At 37.3% G+C, this 21814-nt stretch overlaps 1 protein-coding gene and 1 pseudogene across 6 annotated transcripts in view; both read left to right on the top strand.

The window, feature by feature from the left end:
- The window catches only part of LOC144364745 (cytochrome P450 3A9-like), a 466715-nt gene that overhangs the window by 96614 nt on the left and 348287 nt on the right, over positions 1–21814 (top strand). The gene's annotated exons all lie outside the window — the stretch shown is intronic.
- LOC144364739 (cytochrome P450 3A9-like) overlaps positions 1–21814 on the top strand; it is a 67231-nt pseudogene that overhangs the window by 33545 nt on the left and 11872 nt on the right.

Raw genomic sequence — 21814 nt, 5'->3', positions numbered from 1 at the left:
TATTTTTCCAATTTAAATTGAACCTTTTAAATCATAATAACGAAAGGTATTTGGATCTATTTTTTAAATTTTAATTTATGAGCTCAGATGTCAATTTTTTTGTACCAAATATATGTAGACATGGTAATACATGTAGATGTACAGTACACTGGTGCACCCACACAAAGCAAACAGATAAACAAAAGCCTTGTAGCTTATTTTTTATAACCTATTAGATTGAGAGTTAACCCTTGTAAATTGGCCTTAGAATAAAGCAGAGTGTAATCAGAAAAACACATTAATCTAGGCATATTGGATCAAAGTTATCAATTTGGCAAATATAGAATTTTAAAAGTTTTTCTGACCTTTTCCTTGAGAAGGTCCTGTTCATCAAAGCTAAAAAGAGTTAAGGGAATATAGACAAATGAAAGGGTCTTATTTTTTTCCTGAAGGAACTTCCCAAAGATGCAGCTTCACTGGTCTCCTAAGGAGAGTCCCCAGGTTGGGGACTCATTCTAAACTGTTTTTTCTCGTTTCCTGGATTGTGGCCACCAAATTTTAACCTGACATAGAAAAATCTTTGGACCACTTTTTTAATAGTTGGGAGTTATTCATGCTTGCAAATACTGAGAGACAAAATCCAAACTTCCTAGAAAAAATTATGCTTTTTGTTATACAATTTAGGAATAATAATTTTATAAAACACTTTAGTTTTAATCTGTCCTCTATAAGAACTGACACAATTTACCCAGTTGGCACCTGGCCTAGTTACTAAGTGAAGGCAATCTACAGATTGCTTTTTTTTTTTTTTACCTTTAGATTTTACTATTGACAATTCCTGTTGGAAGCACTTTATATTTTAATGAAAGCTGTAGTGAGCACAGTTAAAACCATTTTAATCATTTCTTTTCTCATTAGAAACAAATTGAAGAAGAAATTAACACAGAACACAAAGGCAACAATCAAAAACAAACCAACAAACAAAAGTTCTGAAAATTGTTAAGAAAATAAGTTAAAGGGGTCCAGGTAGAGATCTCTATAGAGCTTCCTTGTCCCATGATGATGGTGAAGAGAAGGAGTTCTGATAAGAGAAGAGCAGTTGTGAGAACAAAAAAAGGGCCCATGCACAACACAGGGACAGATAAACACAAGACAGATGGCTGGCAAACAGACACTGGACAAATAACAAATAGAAAAACAGAAGCTGGAGAAACGATAAACAGCAGAACAGATGCAGGACAAGCAACAATCGGTAAGGTCACACAGGGAGACCTCAAATGGGGCAGAGACCACGTCTCATTCTGCCCCCAGGAACAGATGAGGCCCCACAGGGAGGCCTCCAGGGGGACAGAGACAATGTCTCCTCATGCCCCAAGATACAGACAGGTGAGGTCACACAGGGAGTCCTCCAATGGGGCAGAGTCATGACTCATCCTGCCCCAGGCAAAGGTAAGAGCCCACTGGGAGGTCTCCAGGGAGACAGTGGCAATATCTCCTCCTGTCCCAGGAAAGGTGTAAGCAACTTCGCCCAATCTGACCTTTTCCCCAGAGGAGTCCACTCACCATATCTGAGAGGCCAGTCGGAGAAGCATCCTAGGATGCTATATCCCCCAGATGTTATAGTTAAAGCTTCACCCCAGGGTTTCACAAATTGACTTCCAGACCACTCTTGTATAATCAAATCAAGCCTTTTTTTGCAGCACACTAGTGGCCACTCAACAGAATATAAAGCTGTTCCCCTGATCAGTCCTGAACAATTGCAAGGGTGCTACATATAACCCTGAAAACCACAAAAGGGATGTTTGGGGGTACAGCCAATGCAAGCAAGCCAGGTTTCAGAAGTGGAAGAGTGCAATCAAGTGGCAGGAAGCCTAACCAATCACAGTTGGCTCAGTCACCCCAGTTACAGAAACAGAGCCCTGTTACCCTAGTTATAGAAACCATGCCCCATTAGGTAGTTCCATGTCCTTAAAGGTTTTGATAACAAAAAGAAAAGAACATCTTGACCCAGTCATGACCCTTCTACTTGGCATGGTCGTTTTATAGAATGGATGCACAAAACAAAATGGAGTCACATTTGATTTTACTATCACAGTATTAAATGGCAGGATTTGTAAGAATATAAGAAACCTACACTGCCTTAAACATTCTCCTCTAAAAAGCAGCAGCAAGTTCTTATTGCAACTGTCTGGAACACATTATGGGTTCTTATTTTATATTGCATATTTTTTTCTCATTCAAAAGGACAGTTCCTGAACTTTGGAGGGTCCCCCTCCATGTAGATGAGAGGAATTACAGAGCATGCTGGGCCATTTATCCATGCCACAGTTTTCCCCTTTGCCACTATGGGGCCACTTTTGCAGAAATAGCTGTTTTATGGTTAAAATAGCTGCTAAGAGTCTCTTGTACACTATTTCTTTTTCTCCATGTTTCCCTCATTTGGGGGATGGTGGGGCATGGGTTGTATGACATAGAACACTCTGGCATGGGGCTGTGAGAATGACACATCTGAGTTGCTGGCCAGCCAGGCTAAAGGAGCACCAGCCTTTGTGGGTTTTCATACAAAGGGAGTTGATGCATGGGGGCAATAAACAAAGTGTGCTGTGACTGGCCACCTTGATGAACATGAGCATGCCTGGCTCTGCGCTACTATCTAAGCATCACAGTTGAAGAAATAGAATCAATGAGAGAGAATGGCCTGGAGACGATTCCTCAGTCATTCATTCCTCACTGTAGCACTCAGAGGACATAGGGAACTCGGTCTTCCCTCTGAATCAAGGCAACCAGATTGTCTGACAACAGACTTGGGTGACACTCAACATGGCTCACATTTGTGTGAGGTAGAGGGAAGTCTCATTGTTTCAAAATGGTATATTTGCCATTCAACAGAAGGATATTATTACTGCTTCCAAGGATCCATATAAAGTCAATTTTAAAGAAGGGCTGGATGCTGAACTGGGAGCATTGCAGAGAAAAAAGAAAAAACCCCAAAGTTTTATGACCAAGTTGTAAGAAAAAAAAATGTCACCAGAGGCTCTCAATGGGCCCTCTGTGATTGAATAGACTGTGTTAAGCAAAATCTCTTCATCAAAGTAACTTCAAAATATCACCCCCCTTTTTAGACTGGGAAATACTACATTAAGGAAGGGCAAACATACCAAAGAGACATGCAAATGAAATGCCCTGGCAGAATGCGAGGCTGGACCTTGCAGGAGCACTCAAGTCTGGGAATGTGTATTGAGTATAAACCTAATAATTGAGGAATAAAATCTCAACTTCTCTTAACTCATCATTATGACTTTGGTGTAAGGGGGTGCTTTCTAAATGAAGTTGGGAAAGATCAAATGTGCCCACTTTCTCACACTGTGAGTTGGAGTTGATGTTATATATCACCTACATGTTACCTCCCTCATTGCCTGGTCCAGTTTCTGAGTCAAAGACTGTTCAGGCTCTTATCTATAGAATGACAATCATACTCACCTGGCTTTGTCTCTCAATTTATATATGTGAAACCTATTCATATGTGCTGTTTGAGAAGTTGGGAATTTCTGAGCCAACACCTTTGTCTTTCTTTGGAATGTTTCTGTACTACTGCAAGGTGAGTATGGTTGAGTTCCCTCTTTTTTATTTGGCAAAAAGAAAGTACCAGTTTAATGTCATTGGTAAAACTGCACTTCTTTTGGAGGAAGTTCCCAGCTCTCATCCTTTTTGAAACAGTGTGCAAGCTCCACGCTGAGCATGGCTAGATTTTCCCTGGGACTCTACTGTTAAATTTTCAAGAGCCTCAGAGAAACAGCTCATATCTCTAGTTCATCTGCATTGGATGCTCATGATGTTGTTCAGACTTGTACATATCATAAAGGTGATGTTTAATTTGCCTTTGCACATTTTCAGGAAATTTATATTGTATTTAATATTTGATCAAAAATCTGTGAAAGAGAAGACATCAAGCACATTCAAACACTCTTATTCATAACTAGATTTCATGAGTAGCTATTTAAAAATGTTCATGGATAGATTTGAGACTAAAATTTCTTGAGCAATGCAAGTATTCATAGTTTGATAATTTACACATACATAATTTCTTAATGTCTAAATTTGTGGTTATTTTAATGGCACTACTCAAGTTTTACTACTGAAGGTACATTTAGAGGATTTGAGAGATGAAACAAAAGCATTCTGCATTTTTTATTATTCTCCATAGATAATACCCTGTCTGTAAATCTTAGAAGGAAAAAATTATGAATGAGATCAGACAGTTTTTATCTATGGACTTCACATAATTAAACATAAGATGAGTATTGTTTTTTCAACAAAGGCACATTTAGTGATGTCAAATGGAAAAATTATGAATGAGATCAGACAGTTTTTATCTATGGACTTTACACAATTAAACATAAGATGAGTATTGTTTTTTCAACAAAGGCACATTTAGTGATGTCAAATGAGAAGAAATTGGGTGATTTAAAAATTATTAAAATTTAAGTAAACTGAATGGAATATTCCAAAAGAAATGTGAAATTGTGGCTTGCATTTGGGACTAACCTGGTTAGGTATTTGACTCAAATCTTGATTACTGGACAGAAATTCATGAGCTCAAAATTAGAGGCCAGAAAAAAGGCTACACTCTGCTCAGATTATCTCTCCCAAACACTGAGGTTTATTTATCATATTATAATTCTAAAATTCTGAGATCTAATGACCATCTGAGAATTTCATAATTTAGCTATTTCTGCTAAAAGGCATTATTTTCCTATTCACGTTTTTTCTGTTCAACAGTATACTAGACAGGCTGTAAGATACACATAATTTGGGGTCTCCCTGTGCATCATAAAATATCACCCCTGAAACATAGCAACAAGAAGATTTATTTTTAAGTATTAGAAGCAAAAACTTAGAGAACTTAATTTGCTGACTCCCATGGGTAGAGTGGCATCTCCCCATCTTTTCCACATTGAGCTGGAAAACTGGAAGGTGACCCCATTTTGTCAATCCTTTCTTATTCTTTCTCACTCCACAACATACATGAGAATCACTGTTATGGCATTGGTGTCCCTCAGAAGCTCATGTGTGAGGCAATTGAAGAAAGTTCAGAAATAAAGTTATTGAATTCTGAAAGCCTTAATCTACTCATTACACAATTTCCTCAGTAAGGATTAACTAGGTGCAACTGTAGGCAGGTAGGATATTGGTGGAAGAGGTGGGTCTCTGAGGGCCTGGCTTCAAGGCATACATTTTGTCCCTGGTTAGTGGAGTTTCTGTCTGCTTTCTAGTTCCATATCCTAAACTTCTTTATTCCTTTACACTCTTCTGCCATGTTATTCTGCCTCACTGCAGACCACAGCAACATAGTAAGCCGTGTATGAATTGAGACCTCTGAAACTGTGAGTCCAGTGGTTTTGTCAGGGTCACAGTAGTGAAGAAGCCAATTAAACTAATCACATCAACATGGTTAACTAAAGAGGTGATTTGTGCCTTTAATTTCCTAATTTCTCCATGATTCTAGAAGGATTCATGAAAGAAATGAAAAAGATCTGGGGAAAAAATGAGTGAAGTGTCCTTGAGAATGTCCCTGGGAAACTCACTTTCTCTCAGTTTTGATTTTTTCACATCCAGGTGGAGGGAATGATTCAAAGTTGGAAGGATTTTAAAAACAGTTCATGCACATGAGAAAATGATACAGAAAACTAGATTTGCTTCATATTCCTACTCAAGAACAACAAGTGAAACTGTGGCACATACCTATAGTCCCAACCACTCTTGAGGCTGAGGCAGGAGAATTGCAAATCCAGGAGTAATCTAAGGACCTTTAAGAAGATATATCTGCCATTTGTCCCAGATATCCCACTTCTCGGACTATACCCAACATAGAGAACATGGCAAAATCTTATCTCAAAGAAAAAAGAGAATAATTACTTCAATATGTACAATACTTCAAGAAACTTCAAGATTGACTCTAAATTCCCTTTTCTAATATCTCTTTTCTTTTTTTCTTTTTTGCTTTTAGATGTCTTAGTATAAGATCTTCCCTCTAATATTCCCTTTTTATCAAGAAAGTATAGAAGGTGGCATCACTATATTAGAACTTAAACCATACTACAGAGCAATAGTAACAAAAAAAAGCATGGTATTGGCACCAAGATAGACTGCTAGAACAATAGTAAAGAATAGAGGACACAGAGACTAACCCACATAATTGCAGTCATCTTACATTAGACAAAGGTACCCAAATAAAAAAAAGGACCTTCTGGCAAAATACAAGCATGACCTATGGCCCACATAATCACTGGGTCTTGTCCTTTTCATTGATCAGTCTGTAAGTCCTAAAGGGCCTGTTGCTGTGGAAGAGATGTGTCACTCAGTGCAGTGTGACCTTCTGAGTCATAATTTAGAAAAATTAAAACAAATACAGCATTATTCAGGTTTTTTTGGGGGGTCATAGTTTTATATCCCCCTTTTAATTTTTGTAATTGTAGCTTAATAGATAAACGAGCTCATTCTACAATGGCTTGACCTTGAGGGAATATGGAATATTCCTTATGAAATAACTGTTTTATGGTAAATCAAAAATTCTTGGTGAAATTGTTGAAAAGAAGAGCTTACATAAGCCAGTGGATTATCAGTTTTAATCTGTATCATAGTGAGGTTCTAAGCAACTTAGGAAGACTCTGTTTCAAAATCAAAAGGACTGAATAACAAAATCAGTAAGAAATGTTAATAGATGCATTTTACAGAGACCTCCATAATGGTGAGCAGGTCATTCCCTGAATAAGGCCAGCCCGCAGTCCCACCAGGCAAGTTAGAAAGTCATTGGCCCACATAGAGGGGCAGTGTGCAGGCTTTTCAGGCTTTTTCAACATAACCCCATGATGCAAATTTTGTCCTCACTGATTAATTCTCTCAGTTATCTTTGATTTATTGGTTTTGACCTCTTTTCCTTCTTGTTTTCCTGACTATTGGAATGATTCTGATTGCAAAATGGCTGAACTCCTTTTACCTCTGACTGTCTGCTGACTCATAGAATTCAGTGAATTCACATTTAGTAATAAATAAACAAAAGGTCGTCTGTGGATTTGTGTTTACAAGCAGTTCTGCAGCATTTTGTAACTGTGTTGGGAGTGTTCTGGAAGATGTGGAAAGAAATATGTAACACATGTGAGGTTGAAACATCAACCAGGTTTTTTAGAAGGTCTTTTGAACTTTCAATGGAAAATGGAATTACAAGATTTTGCTCCAGGGCCCCACTTTTTGATGGTAGTAATTAGCTATGTAACTGTATATGATGAGTTAAAATTTCTGGGGCTTAGTTGCTCTTTCATAAAATGATAATTATAGCCATACATATCTCATAGAATTGTTGGATGGGTTGTGCCAGTTAATGAAGGAGAAGTCCTTACAAGAACAACAAAACAACAACAAAAAATATTAGAAAAGAAAGTAGAAGTAATTGGATGTCACTTTCCTATGTTCATATATGCATACATGACCAGAAAAAATCCACATCACGTACAACCACAAAAATGGTATCATAATTTGAATAAGATATACTCCACGTATGTATAATGTCAAAATACAATCTTCTTTCATATATATCAAAAAAACCTAAATAAAAATTTAAAGAGTTAAAAAATAAACACTAGCTAGTTTTTCTTGAGGTAAGGGGTGTGTGGAGGTGTGGTGTACCTCTCTTTCCGCACTCCCAGTTGAGAAAACTCTCTAGACTTTAGGGCTCAGAGCTTCCATGGCAGGTGTGTCTTCTTTGAGATCCTGCCTATTCTACCTTTGTGCATCATGATCATAGGATCTCTTGGTTCCTGACTGGACTGCAGGAAATTATGGACTTTAATATACAAGATAAGTAGAATAATGAGGAAGAGGTGTGTTTTATATCAATCCTGAGAGAGGCAGGCGGTCCTGAGCAAGTCATGTGATTCAGATAACAAGACCCGCGGACATCTTAGGTCAATTCTAGCCAATATCCATCACCTACATGAGGAAAGAAGTCTAGTTACACCCAACGGCTCACACTTCTCTTCTCTTTAGTTTTGTTGATTATGCTGTTTTTATATTTTTTGAAAAATGAGTAAGTTTGAAAAAGGAAAAAATGAGTGAGTCAAATCCTTCTACAAGTTTCAGTAAAGTATTCTTTAACTTCACAGAACTCATCCAAATTTGTAATTCAAAATCTATATGTGTGGGTTTTTTTTCATCTTGCTCTTTAGGGTTTAATTCCCCCAAGAAAGATTAAAATTCATGAAAGCCAAGTTCCTGGATAGTTCATGTGTAATGCTTGACACAGGTCCTGAACACAGTGCTCATACATCACATTCAACCTGCAGTGACTATGGGGTGAGGAACATTCCTCCTTCAGTCCAAGAGGATGTGTTCCTGGACCTGACAGTCTTCACACCACTCCAAACACAAGGCCCAGAATACTTGGCTATTCCCTCTCCCCACTACAAAGCTTAGATACTTCTGCCTCTCAAAGTTAGCAAGATGAAAATAGTACCTACTTAAAAGAAAGAGCATTTGAGAGCTGAGTTTAAAAAATCATCTTACTTTTTTTTCTTTCATTCCATTCTATTTTTTTTTGCATACTTAAAATTATGACCTGTGAGTTTTGAATGTAAAACAAAAGCCAAACCCATGTGCAATTTATTTGTCAGTGGAAGTAATAACAGGCTTCTCAAAAGAGATATTATGTGGACTTACGATGCACAAGAGAATGGACTGTCCCATGCCAAGAAAAAAGCTCCACCTTTAAAATTGATAAGAATGTTTTTTCTCATACCTCTATGATTACTTTATTTGGCATCCTACAATTGCCTGTTCATGTGTGCCCCTCTCAAAGCAGCATGGTATCTGGGGCTGAGTCTGTATATAACCAAATACGTGAGCAGATCTTCATACTTAACCCATGGAACAAATGTAGGTGTCCTTCAAAAGATGAATATATAAATAAAATGTGATACACACATACACATACACACACACACACAATGAAATATGACTCAGCCTTAAAGAAGAATAAAATGGCATTTACTGGTAAATGGATGGAGCTGGAGAATATTATGTTAAGCAAAATAAGTCAATCCCCGCAAACCAAATTTTAAATGTTTTCTCTGATATCGTGATGCTAATTCACAATAAAGTGGGGTGTAGACACGATTAAGTAGAAATATGTGAAGGAAATGAAGGGTGTTTATGAGTAGGAAGTATAGTAGAATGAATCTCATGGTTGTACATGATGTAGATTTACCTGGATTGTGTAATCATATATGCACATAAAGTAATACTGTATTATTCATTCTATTATCCTTTCCTTTTTATATTTTATTTTGAGAGAGGGTCTATCTATGTGTCATAGGGCCTCAATCAATTTATGAGACTGGTTTTAAACTTGCAATCCTCCTTCGTCAGCTTCCAGAGTCTTGGAGATCACAGCAAGGAATAAGTTGTCCTAGTGCTCAAGATAAATTAGGAAAGACTATACCAAAATAGGTGCTGTGGGAGCTGGTTTTTGAAGGGTAAGCTGAAGTCTTTTGTGAGGCACAAAAACATTCTAGGTGCAGTAACCTGTATAGCCAAAGGTTTATGGATGTAGCTTGTTTTGATGAAGGTCTCATGTATTCTCATGTCAGCAGCTACGGTGCTATGAACAATTAAAGAAATTAAATGCTAATGGCTTTGCTTGAGTTCAAATATAAAATATTAAATAACATTGACATTATTGATTACAAAGTGATATATTGATTTTTCCACCAAACATAAACTAAGCATACTACAGAAGTTTCAGGCCATATACAAAATCTAGGTCTGGCCACTCACCCCCAAAATCAAACCCAAAGGGTAAATGTAAAAAGCAAGTAAAGAAATTTAATCTGTGTATCCACCCCAGGAAGACATATTTTTAGGCATGTCTTCAAGGTGTGGAGTTGACCTGAAGGCTTTCATACAAAAATTAGAGCAGTGGGGAAGAAGTATGCATTGTTAAGCAATCTTGCCCAAACTGTAGTCTCATGGATCACTATCTCAGTTCTAGCACTGTGAGGTAGCTCCTGAGAAGTCCTAATCACTTGAAAGGGGTAAATTTTTACTTATTGCTCAGGATGTTTATCTACCAGATATTGGATACTAGAAAGGCAATGTAGATGCCATGATATGATTCCTTTTGTTGAGGGAACACTCTTTTCATAGTGATCTGTCTACAAGACTCTGCCATTCCTGGAAGGAATTGAAAAATGAATGAGAAATTCTAGGTACCACTCTGGTGCTCTGAAGAAAAGCTGCTTTAAAAGCTGAGGATCAGGGCTGGGGTTACAGCTCAGTTGGTAGAGTGCTTGTCTTGCATGCAAAAGGCCCTGGGTTCCATCCTCAGCACCAAACAAACAAAACAAAACAAAACAAAACCCCCAAAGCTGACAATCAAATGTCCCTTCAATCTTGCCTCAATCTTTAAGGTGGTATCAGATTAGGTATATTTGGGACTAAATATTCTTATTTTGATAGTTTTTAGATAAACACTCCTTAAATGATTAACATGTCTTGTGCAAAGCTGCGTAGTCACAAATATTAGGTTAGTAAAGGATACCTAATGAAGGCAGAATACCAAGATTTATTCTTCTTTTAGTTACCCATTGGACAGCTGTTGGCCTTAAAGTTACTGAAATTAACAAAGGAAGTTTGTTTAAGTCAATAGTTTAAAAGATCAAAGGAGGAGAGTGCATGATTCTTTGTCAACTGCAAAGAGAACACCTGACCTCTCCAATTCCAGGAGATGCATAGGTGGCCTTTCCACTGTCTGTATGCCTGGCCCCACCTCCTTTCCTAGCACATAAATTGGCCTCACTGAATTTCAGCTTGACACATTTTGGCAAAAAAGCCCACATAGCAGAAAAAAAAAAAACAATTCAGAAGACAGAACTGCTGAGGAAAAGTGGTGATGGATCTGATCTCCAATTCTTCTATAGAGACCTGGGTCCTCCTGGCTATCTTCCTGGTGCTCCTATATCTGTGAGTAGCTGTCCAGTCTCCTCTCCTCTGTAACCATGGAGGTGGGGACCTAATTATGTTCCTCTTTTCTTTGTCTATTTGAAAGATCAAAAGAGATCATGGAATTGAAATTTCTATAAACACTTAAAAAGTTCCTATTGAGCATGCCTGGCCCCATCTCCTTTCCTAACACATAAATTGGCCTCACTGAATTACAAATTGACACATTTTTGGCAAAAAAGTCCACATAGTAGAAAAAAAATTCACAAGACAGAACTGCTGAAGACAAATGGTGAGTTCCTGTGGATAGGGAAATTGGTTTTGATATTTGTTTCTGGGGGTTATCTGATTGGCTCTGTGTTTTCACCTAGAGGAATAAACCAGAATTCAGCATATATAGATAATTAATAACTATTATCACATGCAGTGGGAACCTCACTCCCTTTCAAACTTAGGGAATTCTGGGGAAAACCAGTTTACTTGGGTTTTGTCTCTTTATCTTCTTGGATTTCTGCCTATTGCAGAAGACATGCAAGAGGACTATCCCCTGTGCATGTGGTGACTCCTGCCCCCTCTTGCCCCCAGCACCCTCTATATAACACACCTCAGACTCTCTGGAAGGTTGACTGCACAGTTCCCTCTTTTTCTCCTGGCACTTCCCTCTCTTGTAAAACTCAATTATTTCACCCTGAAATTCACAGAACTGTTTCCTTGTAAATGATAAGTGTCTAGAGCAGAGAATACCTGACAGAAATTTTAAGAAGTTTTATTCTTTCCTTTTGTATTATTTTCTCTCTCTCTGAGAAATTAGCATCAGTAAAGATACTTATTATCCCTCAATATGAAATAGTCTAGCAGCGTGAACAACATCACAAAGCCAAATTGGCTTTACTTCTTTTCCTTTACACTCCAACATAAACGCATGAATGAATATCATTTAGTAGGGAAATTGCTTTTACTAATGGGATCCTGACATCATGAAACAGAGGGAAAGAGGTTATTTTGATTGTGGTTAGGAGAGATTCCACACAGATCACATCTGACATTTGTCTCAATTTCACTCTTAAAAATAAGGAATCAAAATAGCATGGAAAATGAAAATATAGATCTGTATTTTATTGTCTGAAAGAAAAGGTACTACTAATTCAGGGTGTTGTGGCAACATAATCCTCTCTCTGTAGACATTCTCTAGTGAATCAATGTAGTTTAATTTTACTGTATGTAATGACAGGATTTGTACAGAGTATGTGAAACTATACTGCCTTAAAAATTCTCCTCCAAAGAAGCAGCAAGTTCTTATTCAACTGTCTGGAACACATTATGGATTCTTATTTTATGTTGCATATTGTCTGCTCTGTCATCAGGACTGTAACTGAAATTTGGAAGGTCACCTTCTATGTAGTTAAAAGGAATTGCTGGGCATGTTGAGCTATTTAAACATGCCAGACTTTTCTTTTCTGTGCTACTATGGGGCAATCTTTGCAAGACTGGTTGTTTTGTGATTGAAGTAGCTGCTAGGAATCTCTTGTTCACCATTTTTCCTTTACCTAGTCTTTCATCTATTATCAATGCTGATAGGGGTGAAGATTTTAGGATCCAGAACCCTCAGGCATGGTGATGTGAACATGACACATCTGTGTTACAGGTTGGCTAGCCCAAGGAAGCACCAGCCTTTGTGGGTTTTCATACAAGGAGAGTTGATGTATAGAGGCAAATTTATTTTATGATTGACTGCCTTGGTAAACATGAGCATGCCTAACTCTGTGCTGCCATCTGAGCATCACCAGTTGGAGGATCAGACTCAATGAGAGGAGGAATGGCATGGAGATGATTCCTCAGTCATTTATTCCTCACAGTAGCACTAAGAGTCTAAGGAAACTCAGCCTTCCTTCTTTCTCAAGTCACTTAGATTGTCTGAAAATGAACTTGGGTGACACTCAACTTAGCTCACGTTGGTATAAAGCCAATGGAAGTCCCAGTTTTCTTAAATGTCACATTTGTCATTCAACAGAAATAAGAATACTATGACTGCTTCCAAATATCCATGTGAAGTCAAATTTAAAGAAGGGCTGAATGCTGAACCAGAGACATGGCATAGAAAGAAGGAAAAGTATGAAAGGTTAATGACCAAATTGCAAGAAATAATGTTACCATAGGTTCTCAGTGGACACTGTGTGCTTGAATGGATTTGGTTACTCAAAATCTCATAATGAAAGGCATGTCAAAGCATTGGCCCTTTTTTACTAGGAATCTCTACGTTAAGGAAAGGTTAACATACCAAATACACATAGCAACTGTGATGCCCTGGCAGAATGCCAGCCTGACCTTCTCAGTCGCAGTCAAGGCTGGGAATGTTTATTAAGAACAAACCCAATTATTGGGGCAATGAAGACTCAAGTTCTTTTACCAAATCATTGTGCCTCTTGTGGCAGGAAGTTATCTCTAAGTGGTGTTGGAAAACAGAATGTGCCAGTTGGAGTTTTTGTTGTTATGTATCACCGACATGTTACCTATCTCACTGCCTGGTCCAGTTTCTAAGTCAGAGACTGGTCAGGACCTTATCTATAGAATGACAATCAGGCTGACCCGGCTTTCTATTTCACTTTATAGATATGGAACCTACTCTCATGGGCTATTTAAGAAGCTGGGAATACCTGGGCCAACACCTCTGCCTTTATTTGGAACTCTTCTGTACTACCGCAAGGTGAGTGTGCTTGAGCTCCCTCTATTTTTTCTCCTGAGTACAAATGCCAGTTTAGTGTCATCAATAAAAATGTTTATCTTCAGGAGAAATTTAGTAGTTTTTATCCTTTGAGAAGCAATGTTCAGGCCCCTCCTGGAGCATGGCCAGGTTTTCTCTGGAGCTCTGATGTCAACTCTTCAAGAGCCTCAGTGGAACAGCTTGGATCTCTCGTACATCTGCATTTTATCTTCATGATGTTGTTCAGACTTTGAATTTTTCATAAAAATGATTTTTAACTTGCTCGGTGCACATTTCCAGGACGATTATATTGTGCTGAGTATTTCAGCAAAAAATCTGTGAAAGAGGGCATGGTAAACACCTTCAAACATTCCTATTCTTTGCAAGGTCTCATGAGTCCCTTTGTAAATTAAAAATGAAACTACAATTTCTGAAGTACCCCAAGCATTCAGAAGTTGACAATTTGCACATACTTAATTTTTGAATGTGTAAATACCCTGTGGTTATTTCCATGGCTTCACCCAAGTTTTACTTTCTGTGACATATTTGGAGAATTTAACAGATGAAACGACAGCATTCTGCATTTCTTCTTATCATTCAAAGATAGCACCCTAGCAGTGAGTCTTAGCAACGAATAAGTATGAATGAGATAAGGTAGCCCTTGTATATGGATTTCACATAATTAAACACAAGATGTGTATTATTTTTTAACAAAGGCAGTATCGCATATGAAATGAACAGTAATCACATGATTTAAAAAAATTTAAATTTTTAAACTAAATACAAGGTAACATGTTCCACAAGAAATGTGAATTTTGATCAAGCCTTTGTCATTAACCCATTTAGATATCTGACTCGGGGCCTGACTATTGACAGAAATTCATGAGCTCAAAACCAGAGGCCAGAAAAAAAGGCTACACTCTGCTCAGATTATCTCTTCCAAACACTGAGGCTTGTTTATCATACTAATTCTATAATTCTGAGCATAATTATAGACCCCCTAAGAATTATAGGCCCCCTGACACCCTGAGAATTCCATTCTGCTATTCCTGCTGAAAAGGCATTATTTTGTATTTACGCTTTCCAGATAAACAGTATACTAGACAGGCTGTAAGATCCACATAATTGGGGATCTCCCTGTGAATCATGAAAACATCATCCCTGAAATATAGCAATAGGAAGATTTCTTTTTAAGTGTTAGAAGAAAAAACTTAGAGCAAGTACTTAATTTGTTGACTCCCATGGGTAGGAGTGGCATCTCTCCATCTTTTCCACTTTGAGCTGGAAAAACGGAAGGTGATTCCATTTTGGCAATTCTTACTTACACTTTCTCACTCCACAACATGCATGAGAATCACTGTTATGGTCGTGGTATTCCTCAGAAGCTCATCTATGAGGCAATGTAAGAAAGTTCAGAAATAAAGTGATTGAATTGTGAAATCCTTAATCTACTCCACACTATTTCCTCAGTAAGGATTAATTGGGGGCAACTGTAAGCAGGTAGGGTGTTGTTGGAAGAGGTTGGTCACTGGGGGCCTGGCTTCAGGGCATACATTTTGTCCCTAGTTAGTGGAGTTTCTGTCTGCTTCCTAATGCCACGTCCTGAGCTGCTTTATTCCTTCACACTCTTTTGCAATGCTATTCTGTCTCACCACAGACCACAGCAACACAGGAAGCGATGTATGAACTGAGACCTCTGAAAATGTGAGCCCAGTAAATCTTAGTTTTCTACATGGTTCTTGTCAGAGTCACAGTAGTGAAATAGTCAGCTAAACTACTCACATCAACATGGTCAACTTAGAGGTGACTGGTGCCTTGAACTTCCTCATTTCCCGAGTATTCTAGGGAGATTCATGAGAGAAATGAAAAATGATCTGGGGATAAATGAGTGAAGTGGCCTTGAGAATATCCCTGGGAAACTCATTCACTTTTTCTCAGCTTTGATTTTTAAAAAAATAAATGACAGCAGAATGCATTACAATTCTTATTACACATATGTAACACAATTTTTCATATCTATGGTTGTATATAAAGTATGTTGACACCAATTCATGTCTTCACACATGTACTTTGGATAATGATGTGTATCACATTCCATCATTTTTGCTAACCCATGCCCCTTCCCTTTCTCTCTAACCCCTCTGCCCTATCTAGAGTTTATACATTCCTCCCATTCAACCCCTCCCTAACCCATCATAAATCAGCTTTCTTATATCAGAGAAAACATTCAGCATTTGTTTTTTTTTGTGGATGGGCTAACTTCAATTAGCATTATCTTTTCCAATGCCATCCATTTATCTACAAACGCCATGATTGCATTCTCTTTTATTGTGGAGTAAAATTTCATTGGGAATATATTCCCCCCTTCCTTTTTATCCATTCATCCACTGAAAAGCATCTAGGTTGGTTCCACAGTTTTGCTATAGTGAATTGCACTGCTATAAAACACTGATGAGGCTGTGTCCCTGTAGTATGCTGATTTTAAGTCCTTTGGGTATAGACCAAAGGCAGGGATAGCTGGGTCAAATAATGGTTCCATTTCAAGATTTCCAAGGAATCTCCATACTGCATTCCATATTGGCTGCATCAATTTGCAATCTTACAAACAAAGTATGAGTATGCCGCTTTCTCCCTATGCTCGCCAACATTTATTGTTGTTTATCTTCATAATAATTGCCATTCTGACTGGAGTGACATGATAGTGGTTTTTATTTGCATTTCTCTTATTGCTAAAGATGATGAATAGCTTTTAATATATTTGTTGATTGAGCTTATATCATTTCTGTGAAGTGTATGCTAAGGTTATTTTTAAAAATACAAATATTTATTGATTAAATTTGTGTCTTGGAGTAATCACAGCTTCACAGAAATTAGCTCCAAAACTGTTCAGGGAAGTTTCATATAACTTTTCTTCTGTTTTTCCCAATTGACATGCTTTGAATATCATATTACTTATCTCCAAATGTAGTCTATTCCTGTTACTAGAGTAACCAGAAATTGACATTGATATAATCCACAGAACTTATTTAGATTTCACCAGTTTTATGTGCCCATGTACATAAGTGCCTATGTACATTTGGGCAAAATTGCTGCTGTGGATAAATCCATATAATCATCAGCTTTCTTGGGATATAGTGATCCCCAAGGCTCCCTCTTGCTAGTCTTTTCAAGTCCTGATGGGTCACTTGTCTTTTCCTCATAACAGGGTCTCCATAAGAGCAAGTATTGTCTTTTATGGGGGATGCTAATACATGAAAAGCTTTGCCTCTGACTTCTATGTTGTTCTTGTTTCTCTCCTAGAAGTTATAGACTTTACAATTTACATAAAAACCTATGATCTATGTAATGCTAATTTTAAAACATGGTGAGGGTTCATTTGTTGTTGTTGTCTTGTTTTGTTGGCCTGTGGCTGTCCAGTTGTTTCAGTACCATCTTTAGAAAGACTGTTCTCCCTCTGATCATTCTGTTTACACCATTGCAAAGCATTCATTTGGGCTGAGAGGGTGTGTCTATTTTTCACTCTGTTTTATTTTAGTTGTGCCTGTGCTCTTCTCTCCATTGTGTTTTTTCTTGCAATGAGTTTCATTACCACTTTAAGTACCAACCTTGGGGGATGGTGACTATGTTAATAAAGCAAAGGAAAAAATACGTTATCATCTTGGGGCCAGGGTTGTGTGGTTCAGTGGTACAGCGCTTGCCTAACATGTGTAAAGGGCTGGGTTCAGTCCCCTGCACCACATAAAAAAAATAAAATAAAAATATTGTGTCCATCTACAAATATATATATATATATATATATATATATATATATATTGACAAAGAAGTTACCATCTTAACTTTTCTATGCATGCATTTGCCCCTTAGTTCAAAAAGATGTGACACCTCATCTGGGGGAGTCCCTAGTATTATTATCAGAACAGGAAAGACTAGTGGCCTCTCTCAGTGGGTTTTATTGTAATGAACTGGTCTTTGCTTCTGGCTTGTTGGTTTTTCTGATGAATTCATAGCCTCAGAATGCTGAGCTTACTTCTCAAACTCCTGTCTCCTGCTGTGTTAAGTTAGCATTAGAGACTATCATACTGTTTAACTCCTTATTTTCTGTTATGTTTGTATGTGGTGCTGAGGATCGAACCTGGGCTGCACGCATGCCAGGCAAGCGCGCTACCACTTGAGCCACATCCCCAGCCCTCCCACTTTATTTATGTTGGTTCTTTAATTTTTCATACAAATTCAGAATAAATTTTTCTGCAAAAACCCACTTGGTGAGATTTTGATAAGAATTCAATCAAATCTATAGATTACTTTGGAGAAAATCCGTATCTTTTCTGGGTTGAATCTTTCAATACATGTTATGCTTCTCCATTTCTTGAGATTTTCCTTAATATCTTTGATCAACATTTTATAATTTTCTGCATAGCAGTCCTGTACTTGTGTTTATATCTGTTCCTAATGTGTTTCATTTTCTTTGGAGTAACAGTGAATAGTATTTTGTTTTTAATTTTTTTTTTACATTTCCCTTGTTGTTATTTAGCTTATTTTTGAATGTTAATACTGTATCTTACAACCTTGGTGAACCTATTAACCTATTTATTAGTTCTAGAAGTTTTAAAATATTCTTTGAGATTTTTCACATTGATAATTTTGTCCCCTGAAGACAGGGTCACTTCAGGTTCTTTCATTTGCAATTTTTATGCCTTTTTAAAAACATTGTCCCATTGCTCCAGTACAAATTTAGAGTATAGTAATATTGGATAAGAATGATAAAAGTAGAAAACTTTACATTCTTACTGATCTTAGGACAATAGATTCACCATTTCACCAGTAAATGTTATGTTAGCTGAAGGTCTTTGTTGTTGGTGTTGGGTTTTTTAGTATATAGAGTCTCTTTCAGATTGGAGAAGTTTTTTTTTTCTTCCTAGTGTTTTGAGCTTTCATCATGAATGAGCACTGGATGTATACCTTTATAAACAAAACACAGTGTTGGAAGCTGAATGACAGTTTCGAGCAGGTTGGATTGACAGGCCAGTCTAAAGCTGGGAAACATAGTTATCTTTCCTTTTCTTTCTGTCTCTCCATGTGTGTGTAGTGGGGGACGATTCAAAAATAGTGCTTCCATATAATTGCATTATTTTTTCAGAATTGAGAAGAAGTTCCTAATCTTTTAAATTATTAGCTACTATATTTAAGTGGCTGTATTCTGGCATCCCTTGCAAGATATTCATGCTGTACATATATGGAAAAGTATAACTGGTCTGGGCAACCTAGTTTTCCAAGGTTATCTCGATGACTGTCATCAATCAGTTTTTTCCTGTGCTGCCTGTATAGGATGCCCTAGGTCATAATGCTCTCTGTCCCCTGGGAGAACATTTTACCTACCATGAGGGGCCTTTGAATTTACACAGCAGCTGTAATATAAATCCTGAACATGAATCTAGTGGCTGGGTACCCCCTCTACCCTCACAAGAGAAAAGGAATTTGGGATAAAAGTTTATGGAGCATCTAGCACAGTGCCTGCCCCCTAGTAGACACTCAGTAAATAACTGATTAAAAAAACTGATGCCTGTTTAACAAGTTCTCTACAATGTGGAGACTTCCAAAACATACCTCATACAAAATGTCTTTTTTTGTGTGAACTTCAGGTAGTTTTGCCATTGAGATTTATGCAAAAAGCTCTATTTGCAGCAAGGGATGAAGAGTGGAAGAGATTTCGAGTCTTGCTGTCGCCAGTGTTCTCCAGTGGGAAACTCAAGGAGGTAATAAACTAAGAGGACTTTAGTTAAAAACTTAAATAAAGATTTGGGGATGGTACATGTGTGAGAACATCATCGTTTTCCAAAGAATATTTCACTAAGTTTGAAATTTCTAATTAAAAAAAACTAAAAGTAAATATCAGAAAGATCAGTACAGTAAAAGGAAGGGAACAGAGGGAAGAAAGAGAGGAGAGAAAGTGGAAGTATTGGGACTGAGTTAGAACAAATTATTTTTCCATGATTTTATAATTATGTCAAAATGAAACTTATTCTTATGGATAAATAAAAAGAACTAATTAAAAATTTCAAATGACCTTTTGTCTTTATATCTAGAAGAGATATTATTTTATTCATTATAAATATCTCTTACTTTATAATCCTGGGAAAACCAGAGCCTCGGGGACTCGATTCTCCTCTAACTGTGGGCGGAGTTGTGTTTTGTGCTTAGATGATCCCCATCATTAACCAATATGGAGATGCATTGGTGAAGTACCTGAGCCAGGAAGTAAAGAAAGGCGAGCCTGTCACTGTGAAAGAGTAAGTAGCAGGCAGCTCTGTGGTTCTGAGCTGTTTTAAGCCCTTCCAGCACCCTGCCAGGGAACTGAAATTACCACTGTTGAGCTACCCCCTGACCAGACAAAAGTAAGTGTGTGCTGTCACAACCACAATGGGCCACCCAAGGAGGAGAGGCTCTTAGGATGAGGCAGGGTGCTGGGACATCTGTGTACAAAAACAGAATTAGTTTATCTGCTTGATCGTCAATGTGGATATTATGTAAGTCAAAACACATGTTTTACAATGAAGAACATAATCACTCAGAAGTTGAGGGTAGAGCCTAGAGAATGTTGGATTGGGGGAAGTTTCTGGTACCTATTGTGCAGGGATACAAAGATATAACACAGAGCTAGGTTTGTAGCTCAGTGGCAGAACACTTGCCTAGCATGTGTAAGGCACTGAGTTTGATCCTAATCATCACATAAAAATAAACTGATAAAATAAAGGCATGCTGTCCTCTACAACTAAAAAAAATATTTAAAAAAATTTAAAAAAGAAAAATACAATGCAGGCTATGGAACAACAAATCTCTTCATGGTTGCACTGAGAATATCAGCAAAATACAAAATATGAAATATTCTCACCACTTCTTCCTCCAGTCTCAACAGAAATAAGGTCCTGAAAAGATATGAATTACAACTACCATATCATTTGTTATATAAAATGGGTCATTTCGACCCATGAACAACCACTGATACTTGGTGAAGGTGATCCCCAACTCACTGCTTGACAGGGTCACAGTGAGAAAAAGTGTTGGAAAAGCTGCTCTCCCACTGTCTTGACAGGGTCACAGTGAGGATGAATGCTGGCAAAGCCATGCTGGTTGGTGGGTAACCGAAACCATGAGACCCATTTTTTATGCAATTGGGACTTTGCATTTTCATGCATATGCTTCTCACAGGAGGCATGAGTATGTTAAATGCCAAACAAATTAAATCTTAAATGGCTAGAACATAACAGGTAGTTCATGCCTTGGAGGGTGTCCTACTACCCCTCAACATATCAAGGACAAAGTAGAAGGCTATTCTTCAATCTTAGTACATTGTGGACAAACCTAATAACAGACAACAATCATCTTCTGAAAGGTCATGAGAACTAGTGCACCTTGACTGAGAAACAAAGAAACTCCTTGAGAACTAGTGTACCTTGACTGAGAAACAAAGAAACTCTTTGAGAAAGCAGCTCAACCAGTTTTATGAGAATAAATTTAGGAATTAATTAAAATAGCTTTATAAGACACAGTTTTAGAATAATGTTAGAAATATTATTTTATTTAGATTCTTAAGTTTAGAAATTCTTAAGTCTTTAGTTGTATATGTTTCTGATATGTTTTAAGGATAATTCATAAACTTTAGGATATTTTAAATATAAGATTTAAAGGGACATTTTTAGATGGGCATTTTAGATTAAAAATAAAGTACAACTGTACTTTAGGTTAATGATTGGTTAGGAGACTTAGAGTCTGGTTACGTAGTTTGACATTAGTTAATAAGAAAATAACATATCTTGGGAAAAATAGTAAATCTTGGAAAACTCTGAAAAAAGTAAATTAGTAACATATTTTATTAATTATTCTGTACTTTTAATAATTATATAACTGAAGGTCATATCCTGGAAAAATGTAAATTAATGTACCCTCAATCATGGTTAAGGAAATGTCATGTCTTGGCAAAGTTTTAAATTATATAATTAATGACGTATTGTGAATCTATAATGATGAGAATAATTGTAATAAAAGGGGACGCAGAGAAAGCTGCTTTAGCTCTTTCTCTAGAGACTGCTCGAGGGAAGGACTCCTGTCTCATCTTATCGCGGATGCAACTCATCCTTCAGGACT

Source organism: Ictidomys tridecemlineatus, chromosome 10 (assembly GCF_052094955.1).
Source record: "Ictidomys tridecemlineatus isolate mIctTri1 chromosome 10, mIctTri1.hap1, whole genome shotgun sequence".
NCBI classification, from domain to species: Eukaryota; Metazoa; Chordata; class Mammalia; order Rodentia; family Sciuridae; genus Ictidomys; species Ictidomys tridecemlineatus.
Note: the sequence above shows the minus strand (reverse complement) of the source record. Positions and strands in the feature narration are given on the sequence as shown.